This window comes from Ovis canadensis, chromosome 10 (assembly GCF_042477335.2).
Source record: "Ovis canadensis isolate MfBH-ARS-UI-01 breed Bighorn chromosome 10, ARS-UI_OviCan_v2, whole genome shotgun sequence".
NCBI classification, from domain to species: Eukaryota; Metazoa; Chordata; class Mammalia; order Artiodactyla; family Bovidae; genus Ovis; species Ovis canadensis.
In genome coordinates, this window is record NC_091254.1 from 9434845 (window position 1) to 9449544 (window position 14700).

Genomic DNA, 14700 nt, shown 5'->3' on the forward strand with positions numbered 1-14700 from the left:
GCGGCAGGTGCTCTCGACTTACGTCGGGGACCTCAGGGACCCGCTCTGGTGACCTCAGGAAAGGCCAGTCCCCATGCGAGTTCCTCGGGGGCCTCTCGGGATTCCTCTCTCGTCGATGCTGGGGCCTAAGACCTTGTGTGGAGTCGGGGCCGGAACCTGAGGAATCCTCTGCAGTGCTGACATGGATCTTGGGGTACTTCTGGAGTCTCCCCAGGGGAGTCAGTCCTCGTCTCGAATGCGGGCATGCACTTGCGCTTTCCTCCAGAGCGTTAGCAGCAGTGTCACGCATTCCGCCGCGTGGATCAAAGGATCTATGGTTTTCCCTCGAGTCTTTCCCACGAGGCTTTCCCACGAGGCTTTCCCACAGGGCTGTCCCACGTGCACACGTGGTGGGACTCGATCCTCGGCTTGAACGTCAAGGCAGTGCAGGGAAAACAGGTTCCTCTGGAATGGACTGACACATCTGGGGGACTCTTGGAATGGTGGCACGACCCTGGAGTTCCTCTCGCCTTTCCTGTGGAGAGCGCCTCCTCTTGAGATGCGACGGGAACGCCGGGAATTCTTTCCCTACGAAACAGGGAAAGGATCCCTCATCTCGAGCTAGGAGGCGGAAACGGGGCTCCCCTGGATGTGTGCGGGACCCCACGTGCTTCCTCTCGAGTGGAGACGGGTATGTCGGGGAACTTCTTGAGTTGCAGCAAGGGTGTGAAGGACCCTTTGGAAGTTCCAGTGGTTAGACGTGATTAGCCTCGAGAAGCCTCAGCGGAAATGGGCCTCATCTCGCCTGGAGGGCAAAACCTCCTGGATTTTCTCGAGTTGCGGCAGGTGCTCTCGACTTACGTCGTGGACCTCAGGGACCCGCTCTGGTGGCCTCAGGAAAGGCCAGTCCCCATGCGAGTTCCTCGGGGGCCTCTCGGTATTCCTCTCCCGTCGATGCCAGGGCCTAAGACCTTGTGTGGAGTCGGGGCCGCAACCTGAGGATTCCTCTCCAGTGCTGACATGGATCTTGGGGTACTTCTGGAGTCTCCCCAGGGGAGTCAGTCCTCGTCTCGAATGCGGGCATGCACTTGCGCTTTCCTCCAGAGCGGTAGCAGCAGTGTCACGCAGTCCGCCGCGTGGATCAAAGGATCTATGGTTTTCCCTCGAGTCTTTCCCACGAGGCTTTCCCACGAGGCTTTCCACAGGGCTGTCCCACTGCACACGTGGTGGGAGTCGATCCTCGGCTTGAACGTCAAGGCAGTGCAGGGAAAACAGGTTCCTCTGGAATGGACTGACACATATGGGGTCTCTTGGAATGGTGGCACGACCCTGGAGTTCCTCTCGCCTTTCCTGTGGGAGTGCCTCCTCTTGAGATGCGACGGGAACGCCGGGAATTCTTTCCCTACGAAACAGGGAAAGGATCCCTCATCTCGAGCTAGGAGGTGGAAACGGGGCTACCCTGGATGTGTGCGGGACCCCACGTGCTTCCTCTCGAGTGGAGACGGGTATGTCAGGGAACTTCTAGAGATGCAGCAAGGGTGTGAAGGACCCTTTGGAAGTTCAAGTGGTTAGATGTGATTGGCCTCGAGAAGCCTCAGCGGAAATGGGCCTCATCTCGCCTGGAGGGCAAAACCTCCTGGATTTTCTCGAGTTGCGGCAGGTGCTCTCGACTTACGACGGGGACCTCAGGGACCCGCTCTGGTGGCCTCAGGAAAGGTCAGTCCCCATGCGACTTCCACGGGGGCCTCTCGGGATTCCTCTCCCGTCGATGCCGGGGCCGAAGACCTTGTGTGGAGTCGGGGCCGGAACCAGAAGATTCCTCTCCAGTGCTGACATGGATCTTGGGGTACTTCTGGAGTCTCCCCAGGGGAGTCAGTCCTCGTCTCGAATGCGGGCATGCACTTGCGCTTTCCTCCAGAGCGGTAGCAGCAGTGTCACGCAGTCCGCCCAATGGATCAAAGGATCTTTGGTTTTCCCTCGAGTCTTTCCCACGAGTCTTTCCCACGAGGCTTTCCACAGGGCTGTCCCACCTGCACACGTGTTGGGAGTCGATCCTCGGCTTGAACGTCAAGGCAGTGCAGGGAAAACAGGTTCCTCTGGAATGGACTGACACATCTGGGGGACTCTTGGAATGGTGGCACGACCCTGGAGTTCCTCTCGCCTTTCCTGTGGAGAGCGCCTCCTCTTGAGATGCGACGGGAACGCCGGGAATTCTTTCCCTACGAAACAGGGAAAGGATCCCTCATCTCGAGCTAGGAGGCGGAAATGGGGCTCCCCAGGATTTTTGCGGGACCCCACGTGCTTCCTCTCGAGTGGAGACGGGTATGTCGGGGAACTTCTTGAGTTACAGCAAGGGTGTGAAGGACCCTTTGGAAGTTCCAGTGGTTAGATGTGATTGGCCTCGAGAAGCCTCAGCGGAAATGGGCCTCATCTCGCTTGGAGGGCAAAACCTCCTGGATTTTCTCGAGTTGCGGCAGGTGCTCTCGACTTACGACGGGGACCTCAGGGACCCGCTCTGGTGGCCTCAGGAAAGGGCAGTCCCCATGCGACTTCCTCGGGGGCCTTTCGGGATTCCTCTCCCGTCGATGCCGGGGCCGAAGACCTTGTGTGGAGTCGGGGCCGGAACCAGAGGATTCCTCTCCAGTGCTGACATGGATCTTGGGGTACTTCTGGAGTCTCCCCAGGGGAGTCAGTCCTCGTCTCGAATGCGGGCATGCACTTGCGCTTTCCTCCAGAGCGGTAGCAGCAGTGTCACGCAGTCCGCCGCGTGGATCAAAGGATCTATGGTTTTCCCTCGAGTCTTTCCCACGAGGCTTTCCCACGAGGCTTTCCCGCAGGGCTGTCCCACGTGCACACGTGGTGGGAGTCGATCCTCGGCTTGAACGTCAAGGCAGTGCAGGGAAAACAGGTTCCTCTGGAATGGACTGACACATATGGGGTCTCTTGGAATGGTGTCACGACCCTGGAGTTCCTCTCGCCTTTCCTGTGGGAGTGCCTCCTCTTGAGATGCGACGGGAACGCCGGGAATTCTTTCCCTACGAAACAGGGAAAGGATCCCTCATCTCGAGCTAGGAGGCGGAAACGGGGCTACCCTGGATGTGTGCGGGACCCCACGTGCTTCCTCTCGAGTGGAGACGGGTATGTCGGGGAACTTCTAGAGTTGCAGCAAGGGTGTGAAGGACCCTTTGGAAGTTCCAGTGGTTAGATGTGATTTGCCTCGAGAAGCCTCAGTGGAAATGGGCCTCATCTCGCCTGGAGGGCAAAACCTCCTGGATTTTCTCGAGTTGCGGCAGGTGCTCTCGACTTACGACGGGGACCTCAGGGACCCGCTCTGGTGGCCTCAGGAAAGGGCAGTCCCCTTGCGAGTTCCTCGGGGGCCTCTCGGGATTCCTCTCCCGTCGATGCCGGGGCCGAAGACCTTGTATGGAGTCGGTGCCGGAACCAGAAGATTCCTCTCCAGTGCTGACATGGATCTTGGGGTACTTCTGGAGTCTCCCCAGGGGAGTCAGTCCTCGTCTCGAATGCGGGCATGCACTTGCGCTTTCCTCCAGAGCGGTAGCAGCAGTGTCACGCAGTCCGCCGCGTGGATCAAAGGATCTATGGTTTTCCCTCGAGTCTTTCCCACGAGGCTTTCCCACGAGGCTTTCCACAGGGCTGTCCCACGTGCACACGTGGTGGGACTCGATTCTCGGCTTGAACGTCAAGGCAGTGCAGGGAAAACAGGTTCCTCTGGAATGGACTGACACATCTGGGGGACTCTTGGAATTGTGGCACGACCCTGGAGTTCCTCTCGCCTTTCCTGTGGAGAGCGCCTCCTCTTGAGATGCGACGGGAACGCCGGGAATTCTTTCCCTACGAAACAGGGAAAGGATCCCTCATCTCTAGCTAGGAGGCGGAAACGGGGCTCCCCTGGATGTGTGCGGGACCCCACGTGCTTCCTCTCGAGTGGAGACGGGTATGTCGGGGAACTTCTTGAGTTGCAGCAAGGGTGTGAAGGACCCTTTGGACGTTCCAGTGGTTAGATGTGATTGGCCTCGAGAAGCCTCAGCGGAAATGGGCCTCATCTCGCCTGGAGGGCAAAACCTCCTGGATTTTCTCGAGTTGCGTCATGTGCTCTCGACTTACGACGGGGACCTCGGGGACCCGCTCTGGTGGCCTCAGGAAAGGCCAGTCCCCATGCGAGTTCCTCGGGGGCCTCTCGGGATTCCTCTCTCGTCCATGCTGGGGCCTAAGACCTTGTGTGGAGTCGGGGCCGGAACCTGAGGATTCCTCTGCAGTGCTGACATGGATCTTGGGGTACTTCTGGAGTCTCCCCAGGGGAGTCAGTCCTCGTCTCGAATGCGGGCATGCACTTGCGCTTTCCTCCAGAGCGGTAGCAGCAGTGTCACGCAGTCCGCCGCGTGGATCAAAGGATCTATGGTTTTCCCTCGAGTCTTTCCCACGAGGCTTTCCCACGAGGCTTTCCCACAGGGCTGTCCCACGTGCACACGTGGTGGGAGTCGATCCTCGGCTTGAACGTCAAGGCAGTGCAGGGAAAACAGGTTCCTCTGGAATGGACTGACACATCTGGGGGACTCTTGGAATGGTGGCACGACCCTGGAGTTCCTCTCGCCTTTCCTGTGGAGAGCGCCTCCTCTTGAGATGCGACGGGAACGCCCCGAATTCTTTCCCTACGAAACAGGGAAAGGATCCCTCATCTCGAGCTAGGAGGCGGAAACGGGGCTCCCCTGGATGTGTGCGGGACCCCACGTGCTTCCTCTCGAGTGGAGACGGGTATGTCGGGGAACTTCTAGAGTTGCAGCAAGGGTGTGAAGGACCCTTTGGAAGTTCCAGTGGTTAGATGTGATTGGCCTCGAGAAGCCTCAGCGGAAATGGGCCTCATCTCGCCTGGAGGGCAAAACCTCCTGGATTTTCTCGAGTTGCGGCAGGTGCTCTCGACTTACGACGGGGACCTCAGGGACCCGCTCTGGTGGCCTCAGTAAAGGGCAGTCCCCATGCGACTTCCTCGGGGGCCTCTCGGGATTCCTCTCCCGTCGATGCCGGGGCCGAAGACCTTGTGTGGAGTAGGGGCCGGAACCAGAAGTTTCCTCTCCAGTGCTGACATGGATCTTGGGGTACTTCTGGAGTCTCCCCAGGGGAGTCAGTCCTCGTTTCGAATGCGGGCATGCACTTGCGCTTTCCTCCAGAGCGGTAGCAGCAGTGTCACGCAGTCCGCCGCGTGGATCAAAGGATCTATGGTTTTCCCTCGAGTCTTTCCCACGAGGCTTTCCCACGAGGCTTTCCCACAGGGCTGTCTCACGTGCACACGTGGTGGGAGTCGATCCTCGGCTTGAACGTCAAGGCAGTGCAGGGAAAACAGGTTCCTCTGGAATGGACTGACACATCTGGGGTCTCTTGGAATGGTGGCACGACCCTGGAGTTCCTCTCGCCTTTCCTGTGGGAGTGCCTCCTCTTGAGATGCGACGGGAACGCCGGGAATTCTTTCCCTACGAAACAGGGAAAGGATCCCTCATCTCGAGCTAGGAGGTGGAAACGGGGCTACCCTGGATGTGTGCGGGACCCCACGTGCTTCCTCTCGAGTGGAGACGGGTATGTCGGGGAACTTCTAGAGTTGCAGCAAGGGTGTGAAGGACCCTTTGGAAGTTCCAGTTGTTAGATGTGATTAGCCTCGAGAAGCCTCAGCGGAAATGGGCTTCATCTCGCCTGGAGGGCAAAATCTCCTGGATTTTCTCGAGTTGCGGCAGGTGCTCTCGACTTACGACGGGGACCTCAGGGACCCGCTCTGGTGACCTCAGGAAAGGCCAGTCCCCATGCGAGGTCCTCGGGGGCCTCTCGGGATTTCTCTCCCGTCGATGCCGGGGCCTAAGACCTTGTGTGGAGTCGGGGCCGGAACCTGAGGATTCCTCTCCAGTGCTGACATGGATCTTGGGGTACTTCTGGAGTCTCCCCAGGGGAGTCAGTCCTCGTCTCGAATGCGGGCATGCACTTGCGCTTTCCTCCAGAGCGGTAGCAGCAGTGTCACGCAGTCCGCCGCGTGGATCAAAGGATCTATGGTTTTCCCTCGAGTCTTTCCCACGAGGCTTTCCCACGAGGCTTTCCACAGGGCTGTCCCACGTGCACACGTGGTGGGACTCGATTCTCGGCTTGAACGTCAAGGCAGTGCAGGGAAAACAGGTTCCTCTGGAATGGACTGACACATCTGGGGGACTCTTGGAATGGTGCACGACCCTGGAGTTCCTCTCGCCTTTCCTGTGGAGAGCGCCTCCTCTTGAGATGCGACGGGAACGCCGGGAATTCTTTCCCTACGAAACAGGGAAAGGATCCCTCATCTCGAGCTAGGAGGCGGAAATGGGGCTCCCCTGGATGTGTGCGGGACCCCACGTGCTTCCTCTCGAGTGGAGACGGGTATGTCGGGGAAATTCTTGAGTTGCAGCAAGGGTGTGAAGGTCCCTTTGGAAGTTCCAGTGGTTAGATGTGATTGGCCTCGAGAAGCCTCAGCGGAAATGGGCCTCATCTCGCCTGGAGGGCAAAACCTCCTGGATTTTCTCGAGTTGCGGCAGGTGCTCTCGACTTACGTCGTGGGCCTCAGGGACCCGCTCTGGTGGCCTCAGGAAAGGGCAGTCCCCATGCGACTTCCTCGGGGGCCTCTCGGGATTCCTCTCCCGTAGATGCCGGGGCCGAAGACCTTGTGTGGAGTCGGGGCCGGAACCAGAAGATTCCTCTACAGTGCTGACATGGATCTTGGGGTACTTCTGGAGTCTCCCCAGGGGAGTCAGTCCTCGTTTCGAATGCGGGCATGCACTTGGGCTTTCCTCCAGAGCGGTAGCAGCAGTGTCACGCAGTCCGCCGCGTGGATCAAAGGATCTATGGTTTTCCCTCGAGTCTTTCCCACGAGGCTTTCCCACGAGGCTTTCCCACAGGGCTGTCCCACGTGCACACGTGGTGGGAGTCGATCCTCGGCTTGAACGTCAAGGCAGTGCAGGGAAAACAGGTTCCTCTGGAATGGACTGACACATCTGGGGGACTCTTGGAATGGTGGCACGACCCTGGAGTTCCTCTCGCCTTTCCTGTGGAGAGCGCCTCCTCTTGAGATGCGACGGGAACGCCGGGAATTCTTTCCCTACGAAACAGGGAAAGGATCCCTCATCTCGAGCTAGGAGGCGGAAATGGGGCTCCCCTGGATGTTTGCGGGACCCCACGTGCTTCCTCTCGAGTGGAGACGGGTATGTCGGGGAACTTCTAGAGTTGCAGCAAGGGTGTGAAGGACCCTTTGGAAGTTCCAGTGGTTAGATGTGATTTGCCTCGAGAAGCCTCAGCGGAAATGGGCTTCATCTCGCCTGGAGGGCAAAACCTCCTGGATTTTCTCGAGTTGCGGCAGGTGCTCTCGACTTACGACGGGGACCTCAGGGACCCGCTCTGGTGACCTCAGGAAAGGCCAGTCCCCATGCGAGTTCCTTGGGGGCCTCTCGGGATTTATCTCCCGTCGATGCCGGGGCCTAAGACCTTGTGTGGAGTCGGGGCCGGAACCTGAGGATTCCTCTCCAGTGCTGACATGGATCTTGGGGTACTTCTGGAGTCTCCCCAGGGGAGTCAGTCCTCGTCTCGAATGCGGGCATGCACTTGCGCTTTCCTCCAGAGCGGTAGCAGCAGTGTCACGCAGTCCGCCGCGTGGATCAAAGGATCTATGGTTTTCCCTCGAGTCTTTCCCACGAGGCTTTCCCACGAGGCTTTCCACAGGGCTGTCCCACGTGCACACGTGGTGGGAGTCGATCCTCGGCTTGAACGTCAAGGCAGTGCAGGGAAAACAGGTTCGTCTGGAATGGACTGACACATCTGGGGGACTCTTGGAATGTTGGCACGACCCTGGAGTTCCTCTCGCCTTTCCTGTGGAGAGCGCCTCCTCTTGAGATGCGACGGGAACGCCGGGAATTCTTTCCCTACGAAACAGGGAAAGGATCCCTCATCTCGAGCTAGGAGGCGGAAACGGGGCTCCCCTGGATGTGTGCGGGACCCCACGTGCTTCCTCTCGAGTGGAGACGGGTATGTCGGGGAACTTCTTGAGTTGCAGCAAGGGTGTGAAGGACCCTTTGGAAGTTCCAGTGGTTAGACGAGATTAGCCTCGAGAAGCCTCAGCGGAAATGGGCCTCATCTCGACTGGAGGGCAAAACCTCCTGGATTTTCTCGAGTTGCGGCAGGTGCTCTCGACTTACGACGGGGACCTCAGGGACCCGCTCTGGTGGCCTCAGGAAAGGCCAGTCCCCATGCGAGTTCCTCGGGGGCCTCTCGGCATTCCTCTCCCGTCGATGCCAGGGCCTAAGACCTTGTGTGGAGTCGGGGCCGGAACCTGAGGATTCCTCTCCAGTGCTGACATGGATCTTGGGGTACTTCTGGAGTCTCCCCAGGGGAGTCAGTCCTCGTCTCGAATGCGGGCATGCACTTGCGCTTTCCTCCAGAGCGGTAGCAGCAGTGTCACGCAGTCCGCCGCGTGGATCAAAGGATCTATGGTTTTCCCTCGAGTCTTTCCCACGAGGCTTTCCCACGAGGCTTTCCCACAGGGCTGTCCCACGTGCACACGTGGTGGGAGTCGATCCTCGGCTTGAACGTCAAGGCAGTGCAGGGAAAACAGGTTCCTCTGGAATGGACTGACACATCTGGGGGACTCTTGGAATGGTGGCACGACCCTGGAGTTCCTCTCGCCTTTCCTGTGGAGAGCGCCTCCTCTTGAGATGCGATGGGAACGCCGGGAATTCTTTCCCTACGAAACAGGGAAAGGATCCCTCATCTCGAGCTAGGTGGCGGAAACGGGGTTCCCCTGGATGTGTGCGGGACCCCATGTGCTTCCTCTCGAGTGGAGACGGGTATGTCTGGGAACTTCTTGAGTTGCAGCAAGGGTGTGAAGGACCCTTTGGAAGTTCCAGTGGTTAGACGTGATTAGCCTCGAGAAGCCTCAGCGGAAATGGGCCTCATCTCGCCTGGAGGGCAAAACCTCCTGGATTTTCTCGAGTTGCGGCAGGTGCTCTCGACTTACGACGGGGACCTCAGGGACCCGCTCTGGTGGCCTCAGGAAAGGCCAGTCCCCATGCGAGTTCATCGGGGGCCTCTTGGGATTCCTTTCCCGTCGATGCCGGGGCCTAAGACCTTGTGTGGAGTTGGGGCCGGAACCTGAGGATTCCTCTCCAGTGCTGACATGGATCTTGGGGTACTTCTGGAGTCTCCCCAGGGGAGTCAGGCCTCGTCTCGAATGCGGGCATGCACTTGGGCTTTCCTCCAGAGCGGTAGCAGCAGTGTCACGCAGTCCGCCGCGTGGATCAAAGGATCTATGGTTTTCCCTCGAGTCTTTCCCACGAGGCTTTCCCACGAGGCTTTCCCACAGGGCTGTCCCACGTGCACACGTGGTGGGAGTCGATCCTCGGCTTGAACGTCAAGGCAGTGCAGGGAAAACAGGTTCCTCTGGAATGGACTGACACATCTGGGGGACTCTTGGAATGGTGGCACGACCCTGGAGTTCCTCTCGACTTTCCTGTGGAGAGCGCCTCCTCTTGAGATGCGACGGGAACGCCGGGAATTCTTTACCTACGAAACAGGGAAAGGATCCCTCATCTCGAGCTAGGAGGCGGAAACGGGGCTCCCCTGGATGTGTGCGGGACCCCACGTGCTTCCTCTCGAGTGGAGACGGGTATGTAGGGGAACTTCTTGAGTTGCAGCAAGGGTGTGAAGGACCCTTTGGAAGTTCCAGTGGTTAGACGTGATTAGCCTCGAGAAGCCTCAGCGGAAATGGGCCTCATCTCGCCTGGAGGGCAAAACCTCCTGGATTTTCTCGAGTTGCGGCAGGTGCTCTCGACTTACGACGGGGACCTCAGGGACCGCTCTGGTGGCCTCAGGAAAGGCCAGTCCCCATGCGAGTTCCTCGGGGGCCTCTCGGGATTCCTCTCCCGTCGATGCCGGGGCCTAAGACCTTGTGTGGAGTCTGGGCCGGAACCTGAGGATTCCTCTCCAGTGCTGACATGGATCTTGGGGTACTTCTGGAGTCTCCCCAGGGGAGTCAGTCCTCGTCTCGAATGCGGGCATGCACTTGCGCTTTCCTCCAGAGCGGTAGCAGCAGTGTCACGCAGTCCCCCGCGTGGATCAAAGGATCTATGGTTTTCCCTCGAGTCTTTCCCACGAGGCTTTCCCACGAGGCTTTCCCGCAGGGCTGTCCCACGTGCACACGTGGTGGGAGTCGATCCTCTGCTTGAACGTCAAGGCAGTGCAGGGAAAACAGGTTCCTCTGGAATGGACTGACACATCTGGGGGACTCTTGGAATGGTGGCACGACCCTGGAGTTCCTCTCGCCTTTCCTGTGGAGAGCGCCTCCTCTTGAGATGCGACGGGAACACCGGGAATTCTTTCCCTACGAAACAGGGAAAGGATCCCTCATCTCGAGCTAGGAGGCGGAAACGGGGCTCCCCTGGATGTGTGCGGGACCCCACGTGCTTCCTCTCGAGTGGAGACGGGTATGTCGGGGAACTTCTTGAGTTGCAGCAAGGGTGTGAAGGACCCTTTGGAAGTTCCAGTGGTTAGACGTAATTAGCCTCGAGAAGCCTCAGCGGAAATGGGCCTCATCTCGCCTGGAGGGCAAAACCTCCTGGATTTCCTCGAGTTGCGGCAGGTGCTCTCGACTTACGACGGGGACCTCAGGGACCCGCTCTGGTGGCCTCAGGAAAGGCCAGTCCCCATGCGAGTTCCTCGGGGGCGTCTCGGGATTCCTCTCCCGTCGATGCCGGGGCCTAAGACCTTGTGTGGAGTCGGGGCCGGAACCTGAGGATTCCTCTCCAGTGCTGACATGGATCTTGGGGTACTTCTGGAGTCTCCCCAGGGGAGTCAGTAATCGTCTCGAATGCGGGCATGCACTTGCGCTTTCCTCCAGAGCGGTAGCAGCAGTGTCACGCAGTCCGCCGCGTGGATCAAAGGATCTATGGTCTTCCCTCGAGTCTTTCCCACGAGGCTTTCCCACGAGGCTTTCCCACAGGGCTGTCCCACGTGCACACGTGGTGGGAGTCGATCCTCGGCTTGAACGTCAAGGCAGTGCAGGGAAAACAGGTTCCTCTGGAATGGACTGACACATCTGGGGGACTCTTGGAATGGTGGCACGACCCTGGAGTTCCTCTCTCCTTTCCTGTGGAGAGCGCCTCCTCTTGAGATGCGACGGGAACGCCGGGAATTCTTTCCCTACGAAACAGGGAAAGGATCCAACATCTCGAGCTAGGAGGCGGAAACGGGGCTCCCCTGGATGTGTGCGGGACCCCACGTGCTTCCTCTCGAGTGGAGACGGGTATGTCGGGGAACTTCTTGAGATGCAGCAAGGGTGTGAAGGACCCTTTGGAAGTTCCAGTGGTTAGACGTGATTAGCCTCGAGAAGCCTCAGCGGAAATGGGCCTCATCTCGCCTGGAGGGCAAAACCTCCTGGATTTTCTCGAGTTGCGGCAGGTGCTCTCGACTTACGTCGTGGACCTCAGGGACCCGCTCTGGTGGCCTCAGGAAAGGCCAGTCCCCATGCGAGTTCCTCGGGGGCCTCTCGGGATTCCTCTCCCGTCGATGCCGGGGCCTAAGACCTTGTGTGGAGTCTGGGCCGGAACCTGAGGATTCCTCTGCAGTGCTGACATGGATCTTGGGGTACTTCTGGAGTCTCCCCAGGGGAGTCAGTCCTCGTCTCTAATGCGGGCATGCACTTGCGCTTTCCTCCAGAGCGGTAGCAGCAGTGTCACGCAGTCCGCCGCGTGGATCAAAGGATCTATGGTTTTCCCTCGAGTCTTTCCCACGAGGCTTTCCCACGAGGCTTTCCACAGGGCTGTCCCACGTGCACACGTGGTGGGAGTCGATCCTCGGCTTGAACGTCAAGGCAGTGCAGGGAAAACAGGTTCCTCTGGAATGGACTGACACATCTGGGGGACTCTTGGAATGGTGGCACGACCCTGGAGTTCCTCTCGCCTTTCCTGTGGAGAGCGCCTCCTCTTGAGATGCGACGGGAACGCCGGGAATTCTTTCCCTACGAAACAGGGAAAGGATCCCTCATCTCGAGCTAGGAGGCGGAAACGGGGCTCCCCTGGATGTGTGCGGGACCCCACGTGCTTCCTCTCGAGTGGAGACGGGTATGTAGGGGAACTTCTTGAGTTGCAGCAAGGGTGTGAAGGACCCTTTGGAAGTTCCAGTGGTTAGACGAGATTAGCCTCGAGAAGCCTCAGCGGAAATGGGCCTCATCTCGCCTGGAGGGCAAAACCTCCTGGATTTTCGCGAGTTGCGGCAGGTGCTCTCGACTTACGACGGGGACCTCAGGGACCCGCTCTGGTGGCCTCAGGAAAGGCCAGTCCCCATGCGAGTTCCTAGGGGGCCTCTCGGCATTCCTCTCCCGTCGATGCCAGGGCCTAAGACCTTGTGTGGAGTCGGGGCCGGAACCTGAGGATTCCTCTCCAGTGCTGACATGGATCTTGGGGTACTTCTGGAGTCTCCCCAGGGGAGTCAGTCCTCGTCTCGAATGCGGGCATGCACTTGCGCTTTCCTCCAGAGCGGTAGCAGCAGTGTCACGCAGTCCGCCGCGTGGATCAAAGGATCTATGGTTTTCCCTCGAGTCTTTCCCACGAGGCTTTCCCACGAGGCTTTCCCACAGGGCTGTCCCACGTGCACACGTGGTGGGAGTCGATCCTCGGCTTGAACGTCAAGGCAGTGCAGGGAAAACAGGTTCCTCTGGAATGGACTGACACATCTGGGGGACTCTTGGAATGGTGGCACGACCCTGGAGTTCCTCTCGCCTTTCCTGTGGAAAGCGCCTCCTCTTGAGATGCGATGGGAACGCCGGGAATTCTTTCCCTACGAAACAGGGAAAGGATCCCTCATCTCGAGCTAGGAGGCGGAAACGGGGTTCCCCTGGATGTGTGCGGGACCCCATGTGCTTCCTCTCGAGTGGAGACGGGTATGTCTGGGAACTTCTTGAGTTGCAGCAAGGGTGTGAAGGACCCTTTGGAAGTTCCAGTGGTTAGACGTGATTAGCCTCGAGAAGTCTCAGCGGAAATGGGCCTCATCTCGCCTGGAGGGCAAAACCTCCTGGATTTTCTCGAGTTGCGGCAGGTGCTCTCGACTTACGACGGGGACCTCAGGGACCCGCTCTGGTGGCCTCAGGAAAGGCCAGTCCCCATGCTAGTTCATCTGGGGCCTCTTGGGATTCCTCTCCCGTCGATGCCGGGGCCTAAGACCTTGTGTGGAGTCGGGGCCGGAACCTGAGGATTCCTCTCCAGTGCTGACATGGATCTTGGGGTACTTCTGGAGTCTCCCCAGGGGAGTCAGTCCTCGTCTGGGATGCGGGCATGCACTTGCGCTATCCTCCAGAGCGGTAGCAGCAGTGTCAAGCAGTCCGCCGCGTGCATCAAAGGATCTATGATTTTCCCACGAGTCTTTCCCACGAGGCTTTCCCGCAGGGCTGTCCCACGTGCACACGTGGTGGGAGTCGATCCTCGGCTTGAACGTCAAGGGAGTGCAGGGAAAACATGTTCCTCTGGAATGGACTGACATATCTGGGGGACTCTTTGAATGGTGGCACGACGCTGGAGTCCTCTCGCATTTCCTGTGGAGAGCGCCTCCTCTTGAGATGCGACGGGAACGCCGGGAATTCTTTCCCTACGAAACAGGGAAAGGATCCCTCATCTCGAGCTAGGAGGCGGAAATGGGGCTCCCCTGGATGTGTGCGGGACCCCACGTGCTTCCTCTCGAGTGGAGACGGATATGTCGGGGAACTTCTTGAGTTGCAGCAAGGGTGTGAAGGACCCTTTGGAAGTTCCAGTGGTTAGATGTGATTGGCCTCGAGAAGCCTCAGCGGAAATGGGCCTCATCTCGCCTGGAGGGCAAAACCTCCTGGATTTTCTCGAGTTGCGGCAGGTGCTCACGACTTATTACGGGGACCTCAGGGACCCGCTCTGGTGGCCTCAGGAAAGGCCAGTCCTCATGCGACTTCCTCGGGGGCCTCTCGGGATTCCTCTCCCGTCGATGCCGGGGCCGAAGACCTTGTGTGGAGTCGGGGCCGGAACCAGAAGATTCCTCTCCAGTGCTGACATGGATCTTGGGGTACTTCTGGAGTCTCCCCAGGGGAGTCAGTCCTCGTCTGGAATGCGGGCATGCACTTGCGCTTTCCTCCAGAGCGGTAGCAGCAGTGTCACGCAGTCCGCCGCGTGGATCAAAGGATCTATGTTTTTCCCTTGAGTCTTTCCCACGAGGCTTTCCCACGAGGCTTTCCACAGGGCTGTCCCACGTGCACACGTGGTGGGACTCGATTCTCGGCTTGAACGTCAAGGCAGTGCAGGGAAAACAGGTTCCTCAGGAATGGACTGACACATCTGGGGGACTCTTGGAATGGTGGCACGACCCTGGAGTTCCTCTCGCCTTTCCTGTGGAGAGCGCCTCCTCTTGAGATGCGACGGGAACGCCGGGAATTCTTTCCCTACGAAACAGGGAAAGGATCCCTCATCTCGAGCTAGGAGGCGGAAACGGGGCTCCCCTGGATGTGTGCGGGACCCCACGTGCTTCCTCTCGAGTGGAGACGGGTATGTCGAGGAACTTCTTGAGTTGCAGCAAGGGTGTGAAGGACCCTTTGGACGTTCCAGTGGTTAGATGTGATTGGCCTCGAGAAGCCTCAGCGGAAATGGGCCTCATCTCGCCTGGAGGGCAAAACCTCCTGGATTTTCTCGAGTTGCGTCA